At 36.9% G+C, this 13,159-nt stretch overlaps 1 protein-coding gene across 3 annotated transcripts in view; it reads right to left on the reverse strand.

Moving 5' to 3' along the window:
* LOC124793631 (WD repeat-containing protein 73-like) overlaps positions 1-13,159 on the reverse strand; it is a 130,707-nt gene that overhangs the window by 69,553 nt on the left and 47,995 nt on the right. The gene's annotated exons all lie outside the window — the stretch shown is intronic.

Genomic DNA, 13,159 nt, shown 5'->3' on the forward strand with positions numbered 1-13,159 from the left:
CCCTCGACAAATTTTGATTATTTAAGGTAAAAATCAAAATTTTATATGAGTTACTTTTGCTCTCAAATGTTATTTGTTTTTTCTTTCCATAGATTGCTTTGTTTACATGATCCTCTATTGTCAACTTCAACTTATTGCTGTAATCCTACATTACTTTGCATCTGGCTGTTTATTCTGTAACTGTACGCAAAAACTGCAGTGAATTAAATTAAAATGTGCAATCTGTAGGTCATTTTGAATAAATGAACTTCCCCATCAGTTTTACTGAGAGCCTAGAATTTAACATTGAACCTGAGCTTATTTTTTCATTACCTGGTGTTGCTGCTTCATTCACACAATGAAGTGTCACATTCCTGTGCAATGGTCTGGACCACTGAGTACTGATAGTTATTTTTCCGGTCAGAGTTACACGAATTGGAATGTGTCGTAGTAAAATGCAAAGAAGGAGAGAAAAAATAAAATAAAATGATATACAATAAAGGCTGTAATTGTACTCCTTTCAAAATACAGAAGTATGGGGAAAAACTGCTTACATAATAAGATTTTTAGGTAATTTTTACACCCGGTAATCAGAAACACAATGGAAGAAAGTTAATGAAAATATCTACAGGATTTTTTGCAATGAGGGGACAGACTTTCAGAAGAAGAATAAACATACAAAACTGAGTCTGTGAACTTCAGGCTGGATACACTACAATCGAAAGTTACAACACAATGTAGCTGGTATCACAACTAAACATGAACCACCTTCAGAACTTGTGGAATGATTCACTGTCCGCAGGATGCCTCATCATCATAGGCAGTCCAATCATTAGAAATGTCATACAGAGGCATTTGCTTATTAGATTTACAAATAACCCCCACCTTCAATTCGTTAAGGAACCAAACATCCAATTACTTTACAAATGCATTAATGACTTAAATACTGGATGTTAAGCATGTAAAGCCTTCATCACCGAAGACACAAAACCCTAATTATGTTGGTTTTATTAGCTTCAGATAATTCACTTTTAGACTAATGAAAAAGTAAAAATAAAAAATGGGTAAACTATATAAGCAATATTCCCCTTATATGTACATGTATTCTGTGGAGGTTGTCAATGAGAAAAAGTTTTGAAAAGGTTGTTGTAGTGGTCTTCAGTCCAGAAACTAGTTTGATGCAGTTCTCCATGCTACTCTATTCTGTGCAAGCCTCTTCATCTCTGAATAACTACTGCAAGCTGCATCCTTCTGGATCTGCTTAGTGTATTCATCTCTTGGTCTCCCTCTACAATTCTTACCCTTGGTGATTCCCTCCAATACTAAATTGGTGATTCCTTGATGCCTCTGAATGTGCCCTACCAACCAATACATTCTTCTAGTCAGGTTGTGCCAAAAATTCCTCTTCTCCCCAGTTCTATTCAGTACCTCCTCATTAGTTACATGATCTACCCATCTAATCTTCAGCATTTTTCTGTAGCACCACTTTTCGAAAGCTCATATTCTCTTCTGAAATAACCTATTTATTGTCCACGTTTCACTTCCGTACACGGTTACATTCCATACAAATACTTCCATAAAAGACTTCCTGACACTTAAATCTATAATCAATGCTAACAAAGTTCCCTTCTTCAGGAACGCTTTTCTTGCCATTGCCAGTCTACATTTTATATCCTCTATATTTTGACCATCATCAGTTATTTTGCTCCGCAAATAGCAAAACTCATCTACTACTTTAAGTGTCTCATTTCATAATCTAGTTCCCTCAGCATCACCTGATTTAATTTGACTACATTCCATTATCCTTTCTTTTCCTTTTGTTGATGTTCATTCCATATCCTCCTTTCAAGACATGGTCCATTCCATTCTACAACCCTGTCTCACTCCCTTCTCAACCACTGCTTCCCTTTCGTGTCCCTCAATTCTTACTATTACCATCTGGTTCCTGTTGAAATTGTAAATAGCCTTTCGCTCCCTGTATTTTACCCCTACCACCTTCAGAACTTGAAAGAGCATAGTCCAGTCAACATTGCCAAAAGCTTTCTCTAAGTCCACAAGTACTAGAACCTATCTTCTAAGATAAGTCATAGGGCCAGTGTTGCATCGCGTGTTCCAACATTTCTAAGAAATCCAAACTGATCTTCACTGAGGTCAGCTTCTACCAGTTTTTCTCTTTGTCTGTAAAGAATTCGTGTTAGTATATTGCAACTGTGACTTATTAAACTGATAGTTCGCTAATTTTCACACCTGTCAACATCTGCTTTCTTTGGGATTGAAATTGTTATAAAGTGTGAGGGTATGTTGTCTGTCTCATACATCTTGCTCACCAGATGGAAGAGTTTTGCCATGGTTGGCTCTCCCAAGGCTATCAATAGCTTTAACGCAATGTTGTCTACTACCAGAGCCTTGTTTTGACTTAAGTCTTTCAGTGTTTTGTCAAATTCTTCACACAGTATAATATCTCCCATTTCATCTTCATCTACGTCCTCTTCCATTTCCATAATGTTGTTGGTGTGGTCTTCAGTCCAGAGACTGGTTTGATGCAGCTCTCCATGCTACTCCATCCTGTGCAAGCTTCTTCATCTCCCAGTACCTACTGCAACCGACATCCTTCTGAATCTGTTTAGTGTAGTCATCTCTTGGTCACCCTCTATGATTTTTACCCTCCGTGCTGTCCTCCAATACTAAATGGGTGATCCCTTAATTCTCAGAATATGTCCTACCTAATTTTCCATAATATTACCCTCAAGTATATCGCTCTTGTATAGACCCTCTATATTCTCCTTCCACCTTTCTGCTTTCCCTTTTTGCTTAGAGCTGGTTTCCATCTGTGCCCTTGATATTCATACAGGTGGTTCTCTTTCTCCAAAAGTCTCTCTAATTTTCCTGTAGGCAGTATCTATCCTACCCCTAGTGATATAGGCTTCTACATCCTTACATTTGTCCTCTATCCATCCCTGCTTAGCTATTTTGCACTTCCTGTTGATCTCATTTTTGCCTGCTTCATTTACTGCATTTTTATATTTTCTCCTTTCATCAGTTAAATTCAATACCTCTTCTGTTACCCAAGGATTCTACTAGCCCCCGTCTTTACCTACTTGATCCTGCCTTCGCTGTTTCATCTCTCAAAGCTACCCATTCTTCTACTGCTCTATTTCTTTCCCCTTTTTTGTCAATCATTTCCTAATGCTCTCTCTGAAACTCTCTAGAACTCTGGTTCTTTCAGCCAAGACCCATCGCCTTAAATCCCTACCTTTTTGCAGTTCCTTCAGTTTTGATCTACAGTTCATAACCAATAACTTGTGGTCACAGTCCACATCTGCCACTGGAAATATCTTACTATTTAGAACCTGGTCCCTAAATCTCTGCCTTACCATTATATAATATATCTGAAACCTTCCAGTGTCTCCAGACTTCTTCCACATATAAAACATTCTTTAACGATTCTTAAACCAAGTGTTAGCTCTGTGCAAAATTCTACCAGGTGGCTTCCTCTTTCACTCCTTACTCCCAGTCCATATTCACCTGCTACTTTTCCTTTTCCTACTATCGAATTCTAGTCCCCCATGACAATTAAATTTTCATCTCCCTTAACTATCTGAAAAATTTCTTTTACTGCATCATACATTTCTCCTATCTCTTCATCATCTGTGGAGCTAGTTGGCATATAAACTTATACTATTGGGGTAGGTGTGAGCTTCATGTTTATGTTGGCTACAATAATGCGTTCACTATGCTGTTCATAGCAGCTTATCCACATTCCTATTTTTTGTTAATTATTAAGCCTACTCTTGCATTACCCTTACTTGAGTTTGTGTTTATAACTCTATATTCACCTGAACAGAAGTCTTGTTTCTACCGCCACCGAACTTCGCTAATTCCCACTATATCGAACTTTAACCTATCCATTTCAAAATGGTTCAAATGGCTCTGAGCACTATGGGACTTAACATCTGAGGTCATCAGTCCCCTAGAACTTAGAACTACTTACACCTAACTAACCTAAGGACATCACACACATCCATGCACGAGGCAGGATTTGAACCTGCGACCGTAGCGGTCGCGCAGTTCCAGACCAAAGCGCCTAGAACCGCTCGGCCACACCGGCCAGCTATCCATTTCCCTTTTTAAATTTTCTAACCTACCTGCCAGATTATGCAGTCTGACACTCCACACTCTGATCCGTAGAACACCAGTTTTGTTTCTCCTGATAACAACGTCCTCCTGAGTAGTCTCCGCCTGGAGATCTGAAGGGGGACTATTTTACCTCCAGAATATTTTAGCTAAGAGGATGTCATCATCAATGAACCATACAGGAAAGCTGCATGCACTTGGGAAAAATTACGGCTGTAGTTTCCCCTTGATTTCACAAATTTGCAGTACCAGCACAGCAAGGCTGTTTTGCTTGATGTTACAAGGCCAGATCAATCAATCATACAGACTGTTGCCCCTGCAACTACTGAAGAGGCCGCTGCCCCTCTTCACGAACCACACATTTGTCTGGCCTCTCAACAGACACCCCTCCATTGTGGTTGCACCTACGGTACAGCTGTCTGTATCACTGAGGCACGCAAGCCTCCCCACCAACAGCAAGGACAATGGTTCATTGAGGAGGGGGGAGGGGGGGGTCTCCATTCATATATTATCCAAATCTATGCTCTATTCACTAATGACCTCACCAATGACAGGATTTAAAGTGATAAGCATAATACATTCTTTTTCAGGTTTAAAAAATGGTTATTATGCTGAATATTTACTTATTTAAGCTATGCCCAACCTTCAAAAATGCAATTGTACCAACTTACTGGAGAGGGGGAGAGGGAGAGAAAGAGAGTGTGTTTACTGAACTACTCCATCCTAAGGATTTACCTGATTACTCTGATGAGTATTTAAACTAGTTCTCTGAAACAAGTTTCTTTCTGCCCTTTACAGCATATGTAATGGTTAGTAAAAAGTAGTGTGCATGCAAAACAAAACTGCCATAGAGACCTTTTGAACTTTCTTGAGTATGTTTCCCACATATTACTGAGAAACACTAAAACTAAGTGCTCAACTACAGCAGCCAGGTGTTCTACCTCTGTCATCGTTTGTCCAACTCAATGAAGCCAGAGACAACTGAGCCATACATTCACCAGCTTCACTAGTATTTTATGGTGCCTAAGGCAACAAATCACACTTGCAATGGACTTTCTTTTGTCTTCTATAGATTTACAAATATTCCATTTGCTTTAAAAATTGTCGCCACTTAACTGGTAACATTATCATTCATAAGATCTGTAATTTCCTGGACAGGCAGGAATGTCATTTAACTCTAGCAACATTGAAAATTACAAACTGTGTCTAGCCTGCCATGGATGGCTTCCCTATGCAGCCCTATAAAAAACAGAATGAGTCTTTTTGCAAGCTACATATGAGAGACTTGTTTGTGTGTGGTTACAAGCTGGCTATTTGGTTGGTTGGTCGATTTGGGGGGGAGGTGACCAAACAGCAAGCTCATCAATCCCATCTGATTACAGAAGGATGGGGAAGGAAGTCAGCTGTGCCCTTTCAAAGGAACCATCCCGGCATTCGCCTTTTGCAATTTTAGGGAAATCACAGAAAACCTGAATCAGGATTGCTGGACGTGGATCTGAACCATCGTCCTCGTGAATGTGAGCTCGCTATTTACATATTACTGTCACAGTGACTTAAATTTAATGAAAATAAACATATTTGGCATTATGCATATTAATAGATAGATTTATTTTAATGAGTGAGGCAAATATTTTTGCCCAAAAGAAAGGATCTTAGACTGAATTTATAGAAGGATCTTAGATTGAATTTAAAGTTCACTTTGTTACCTTCCAGATGATTTCTGTTATTGAGTATATGAGCAAAGATTTTTGTGGCTATGTACTAAATATATTTCTGGGTAATGAAGCTAATATTTTTCTCTGATGATGTAACTGAACATTACTTATCCTCTCAAATGGTGTTGCATTATTTCTGACAGTTTTAATTAACAATGATGCATTCATTGTACAAGTGCAGTTCAAATGACAAATTCCTTGAATATACATGTGCAAGATGACAGTGAAGATCACACATTATTGTGAAAGCTTTCTTCTGTACAGTCAATACTTTCTCCAGAAATGGTAAATTGCCACATAAAAGTATGCCATAAGACAGTCATGAGTGGAAAATATATTATGCCCTTGATTAACTTATTTCAGAAACCAGTAATTATGCAACAAGAAAAAAAATACTGAACTTAAGATTGAGAAGTTCAAGTATACATTTCTTCTGATTCAAGTTTTTGGTCAATATGTACTTCAATATAACTACTCTAACTCATTCACTGAATCATTTTCATGTGCTGCATTAACTGTTGGCAGTATTCTGTTTATTGTACTGAACTAAATATGCCTTTTTTAAAGGCAGATTTCATTTGCAGAATACTACTTGACAAAACTCCAAAGTGGCACCTGTATTTTCTTGTCATGATCTCTCTAACAGAATAAATATAGCACTAACTTCATCTGAAAAAAGCACAAACTTGTTTTAAGCAAGAACTTACTGTGCAAGTAATTCGTGCAGATTCCTACATTCAAGACATAAAAGTGAGGTTCACCACCAACAAGGAGACTTACAAAGAAGCATTAAGGCTCTTCGACTAAATTGGAGGTGTTCTTGCAACAGTTCAAGATTTAAAAACAACACAATCAGCAATCCTATAATTGCTGTCAAGCCTTGGTAGTCTCATGTTTAAATATCATCATAGTATTGGTTATGATCACCAGAGGCATGTACTTACCTGGATTGTGCACTATCAGCTCTTGAAAATGCTCAGTCTTGCAGTGTTATATGTTATGTTTCCAAAAGCATGATAAATCTGACTGTCTCTAAGAAGTTTGGCTTGTCACGTCCATGCTGATTATAGAAAAATTTTACTGCCATGAGTCATTCCATGTCAAATAAACACACTTTAAATAAAAATTTTACCTCACCCTCTTAGATTTTGCTGAAAGTTGGTATACTTACAGTGGATGCTGAAACTAAGAAAAATACAAAATTTCAATTTTTTACCTCAAACCATTCCTGAACTATGGTCATGTAAACTTTTAAAAAACTGGCCAAAAATGTGTGAATGGCCTTTTTTTCAAAACATAGCTTGTAATTAATAACTTTTTTCAAAATGGTAATTAATATTTTGATTTAATTTTAATTTTTTTTACAAAAAGTACATAATTGAAAATTTTCAAAATATTTCCATAACTACTTCATACTGTTGTAAATCACATGGCAAAACATAAATGTGGGATGATGATGGGTTCATTGCTAAAAAAAATTATTTCGGACTCTTGATTTTCACTAACAGCCCTAGTTTGACCAAACTGACCTTTAAGGTAGTACGTTCAGTAGAGGACTGTATACATAGGGCTTGATGTCTGTACAATAATTCAGAGACTGGAGCCATTGTTGAGATGATGTAGTCTGCACTGTTACCTTCAAAGGCTTTGTGTGCCTACTGCATTATTGTGCACTGTGGTTTTAGTGCAAATCAATTGTTACCTCTGTGTTGACCAGTCTGTATCTATTATATTTAATAGTTCATTTTCAAGTAAATCTATACATTGAAGGGCAGTTTATAAGTGGTTTTTGTATAAATATGGAACCAAGTAAAAATGCAGTGCTGTAAGAGTGCAGTGTTGTAATCCATTGAAGAAGTCAAATCATTTTATTAGAGACAGAAAAAAAACTGAGAAATGTCACAACATGGATGCCCAAATTATTTCCTCAAATACAAAGTGGTGCCAATATTTGTGATAAATGTAGGAAAGATGTAACTAAATTGAAAAATACACCAGAGCCCATCAGTAATGAAAGTATTGAGGAAGAATCTTCTGGATCAGAGATAGTCATCCGAGACCAAAACCCTGACTTCACTCCAACTTCAGTAGCTGTTAAAACATTTAACACAACACTTCAAGAACTAGGTGAGTCCCCAATTGACAAGAGAAAACTAACATCTAGGCATTACGCCAAATCAAAAGTGAAGAAAATCTCATCAATGACACGTAAACTTTTTGTTGTTCCTGAAACTTCTTCGTCAGTTACTGATACTGATGAATCCGTTCTTGAAACTCTTAAAAGAGACATTAAAAATTCTATAAGTAGAGCAAAAAACCTAATGGTTCTTACAAGTTTATCTGAAAAGTGGAGTGTCAGGAAAATAATGAGGGAATTTAATGCTCCTAATTACATTGTTCGGCAGTCCAAAAAAAATTTGAAAGAGAAAGGATTCATGGAAGGCCCAAACCCAAAACCAAGGAAGTGTTTACCAACAGAAACTGTCAAAACTGTACATTCATTTTACGAAAATGATGAAGTTAGCAGGGCAATGCCAGGTATTAAAGATTGTGTGACAATTACAGAAACAAGCGGAAATAAAACAAAAATATCAAAAAGACTTATTTTGTGTAACCTTAAAGAAGCTTCCAAGCATTCTAAAGCCAAGTTTCCTAACATAAAAATAGGTTTCTCTAAATTTGCTGAGTTGAGACCAAAACATTGTGTATTAGCTGGCTGGAGTGGCACACACACTGTCTGCGTGTGCACAACTCACCAAAACATAAAATTAATGATAGAAAATGCCAAACTAAATACAGTAACAAACAGCAGCTTAAACAATTATAAGCAGCGCATTGCAAAAATGCTTTGCAACCCATCATCAGTTGATTACAACATGGGAAACTGTGAATACTGCCCAGGAGAAACTGTCATAGGTAAAATTTTAAAAGGCTCTTTTCATGAAAACTTAATTGAACAAGTTCAGTTCCGACAGTGGATGTCAGCTGACCGATGTAATTTGGAAATTGTTCAGAAAACTTCTGAAGAATTCATAGATTTATTTTGTAGTAAGATGTCGACTTTGATTCAGCATCACTTCACTGCCAAGCAACAACGAACATTCCATAACTCCACAAGAGAAAACCTTATGGAATCTGAATTTGTTGTCATATGTGATTTTTCAGAAAATTATAGGACAGTTCTACAGGATGAACCTCAGAGTTTCCATTGGACAAGACAACAGATTACCATTCACCTTTTGTTATATATTACAAACAGGAAGACAAAATTGAGCATATGAGCTTTGTCATTGTTTCTGATTGCCTGGAGCACAATACAACTGCGGTTTACACCTTTCAAAAGAAGCTAATTTCATATCTAACAAATAAATTTCAAAAGATTCCAAAAAAGATATACTATTATTCTGACGATTCTGCCGCTCAGTATAAAAATAAGAAAAAATTCCTGAACCTTTGCCTTCATGAGGAAGACTTCAACATAAAAGCTGAGTGGCACTTTTCAGCCACAGCACATGGGAAAGGGCCTTGTGGTGGAGTAGGGGGTTCAGTAAAGAGACTGGCAGCTCGTGCAAGTTTGCAAAGGCCATTCCAAAATCAGATCCAAACCGCATGAGATCTATTTGAGTGGGCAGTAGATAATATCACAAATGTTGATTTTGCATATTCCACTCAAGAAGACAACACTGCTTAAGAAATATTCTTAAAAAGCTGAATTGAAGAGGCATTGACAATCAAAGGAACACAGCAATTTCACGCTTTCATTTCCAACACTACATCAAAATTAATAGTCAAATACTTCTCAGGTGATATGCAGAGTTGGGAGAGGGAAGTAACTAAATCACCAGACAAACTGAAGTTACAAGATGTATCAGGCTATGTCACCACTGTATATGGCAGAAACTGGTGGCTTGGGTACATTTTAGAAAAAAATAAAAACGAAGAACTTGATGAAGTGAAAATAACTTTTCTTCATCCATGTGGACCAGCTAAGTCATTCTCTTATCCTGCACATGCAGATGTCCTGTGGGTGTCAGTTGTGGATGTTCTCACAAAAGTGAATCCATTTACTCTGACAAGGAGAACATACATTCTTAATGAATGTGATGTAAACCAAACCCAGTCAGCTTTATTAAAATGTAATATGTGAAGTTCCAAGACAATTTATTGCAAAACTGCTTTCAACTCAAAACTTAATTTTTGTCTCAGGTTAGTGTTAATGTATATTTTATAGAAAGTTGTTTCAAAACTATTGTTAGTACCTATTGTGTTAAATTTAGCTATGTACAGATACCTGTTACTCAAAAACAAGCATTACGTATTTAATTTGTTTAATAGTTCCATTTCAAACATTGTGGACCAGAACTATTATGTCAATACTTGTACTTATTCATACTTTATTTCAGCTTGTAGTTAAATGCTCAATTTCTTGTTTTTGTTATATCGGTTAATATACTGTTAGTGAAGTTGTGTGAAATTAAAATAAGCAATCAACTTAATTATAAAATATGCTGAATAGTTTTGGTTTAATAAGGTGATGTTTTGATATTTCTAATACTTTTTTTACTTACCTTTCAGTATATTTTAAAGAAATTCCTGTTTGTTAAAGGTCAATTTGGTCAAACTAGGGCCGTTAGTGAAAAACAAGAGTCCGGAATAATTTTTTTTAACAATGAACCCATCATCATCCCAGATTTATATTTTGCCATGTGATTTACAACAGTATGAAGTAGTTGTGGAAATATTTTGAAAATTTTCAATTATGTACAATCTTTAAACATAGAAATAGAAAAGATTGTAACAACTACGAGGTATCGCTTTAATCAGCATTGTGGGTAAAACCTTCTCAGGTATTGTTGAAAGGAAAGTGCGAGTATTAGTTGAGGACAAATTGGATGAAAATCAGTGTGGTTTTAGGCCACTTAGAGGTTGTCAGGACCAGATCTTTAGCTTACGACAAATAATGGAGAAGTGTTATGAGTGGAACATGGAATTGTATCTATGCTTTATAGATCTAGAAAAGGCATATGACCGGGTTCCTAGGAGGAAGTTATTGTCTGCTCTACGAGATTATGGAACAGGAGGAAAACTTTTGCAAGCAATTAAAGGTCTTTACATAGATAGTCAGGCAGCAGTTAGAGATGACGGTAAATTGAGTTCATGGTTCAGAGTAGTTTCAGGGGTGAGACAAGTCTGCAACCTATCTCCACTGTTATTCATATTATTTATGGACCATATGTTAAAAACAATAAACTGGCTGGGTGAGATTAAGATGTCTAAACACAAAATAAGCAGTCTCGCATATGCGGATGACTTAGTTGTGATGGCAGATTCGACTGAAAGTTTTCAGAGAAATATTTCAGAGCTAGATCAGAAATGTAAGGACTATGGTATGAAGATTAGCATCTTCAAAACGAAAGTAATGTCAGTGGGAAAGAGATATAAACAGATTGAGTGCCAAATAGGAGGAACAAAGTTAGAGCATGTGGACAGTTTCAAGTACTTAGGGTGCATATTCTCACAGGATGGCAACATAGTGAAAGAACTGGAAGTGAGGTGTAGCAAAGCTAATGCAGTGAGCACTCAGCTATGATCTAGTCTCTTCTGCAAGAAGGAAGTCAGTACCAAGATTAAGTTATCTGTGCACTGTTCAATCTTTCGACCAACTCTGTTGTATGGGAGCGAAAGCTGGGTGGATTCAGGTTACCTTATCAATAAGGTTGAAGTTACGGATATGAAAGTAGCTAGGATGATTGCAGGTAGATGGGAACAATGGCAGGAGGGTGTCCACAATGAGGAAATCAAAGAAAAACTGGGAATGAACTCCGTAGATGTATCAGTCAGGGCGAACAGGCTTAGATGGTGGGGGCATGTTACACGCATGGGAGAAGCAAGGTTACCCAAGAGGCTCATGGGTTCAGCAGTAGAGGGTAGGAGGAGTCAGAGTAGACCAAGGAAAAGGTACCTGGATTCGGTTAAGAATGATTTTGAAGTAATAGGCTTAACATCAGAAGAGGCATCAATGTTAGCACTGAATAGGGGATCATGGAGGAATTTTATAAGGGGGACTATGCTCCAGACTGAACACTGAAAGGCGTAATCAGTCTTAAATGATGATGATGTACTTTTTGTAAAAAAATTAAAATTACATCAAAATATTAATTACTATTTTGAAAAAGGTTATTAATTAGAAGCTATGTTTTGTTGTATATCCTTGGAAAGAGCATGCAAAATGACACCTTTCCCAGTTCTCTAGCTCAATTAGGGCAGCTCCTAGGACAATTTTAAAAAAAGTCCGTTCACACATTTTTGGCTGGTTTTTGAAAAGTTTACACAGGCATATTTCAGGAATGGTTTGAGATAAAAAATTGAAATTTGGTATTTTTCTTAGTCTCAGTGCCCACTATAAGTATACCAACTTTCAGCAAAATCTAAGAGGGTGAGGTAAAATAGGTGTGTTGATTTGACATGGAATGACGCTCATGTAAAGTTTGTGAAAACATGGGTAAGAGACACTGCGGCTCTTACAGAGGCATATAGACAGTTCTTTTTCCCTCATTCCATTGTGAGTAGAACAGGAAAGGGAGTGACTAGTAATGGTACAGTGTATTCCTCCCATGCACTGTATGATGATCTGCAGAGTATGTATACAGATGTAGATTAAATGTAGATTCCTCATTATGTCAACAGCAAAGCAAACATCAGCAGATGAATGCTTGGAAATAAACAGTCGAGTGCCTAAGGGATTGTCTGGCAGGATCCCTGCATTATACTCAGCATTTCAAGCCTTCAAGTTCAGTTTCAAATGGAGCCATGGGCATCTGCAACTTTAATTAACCTTTGTAGTACATTTACCATTGCCTACAGTGGCAGTGTTTGGTTTTCTCCACACTGCATTGTCTAATAGGATATGGGTATCAACATATTCCAGTTTATGGTGCAATCAGCATTGAAGCAGCAGATCAGAGCATTTGTTGCACATTCTGGTAGTGAAAAAGCAAGCAGCAGAAACTATACTTGGCTTAATGCTTTCACGCCATTCAAATTTTATATCGAAGACACCGCCAACTTAATATTAGATAACAGTTCCTCCTTTACGTCTTCACTAGTGGCCTGTGGCATTTAGTTAACCACCAACTTCTTAGTCCAATAACTAGGATGTGCAAGTAATTTCATAGAACACATCATAATGAAACTAATAACTGTCCTCTTTTTTTCCTAACCAAATTCCATCCACATTAAGGCATGACATAAAAACCTTATTAGGCAGTTTACAATTTCAGGGAAAGATTGAGCTAATTCTCTACAAAAGCATTAAGAAATAAATTCTACTT

This window comes from Schistocerca piceifrons, chromosome 1, assembly GCF_021461385.2.
Source record: "Schistocerca piceifrons isolate TAMUIC-IGC-003096 chromosome 1, iqSchPice1.1, whole genome shotgun sequence".
In the NCBI taxonomy this organism is placed as follows: domain Eukaryota; kingdom Metazoa; phylum Arthropoda; class Insecta; order Orthoptera; family Acrididae; genus Schistocerca; species Schistocerca piceifrons.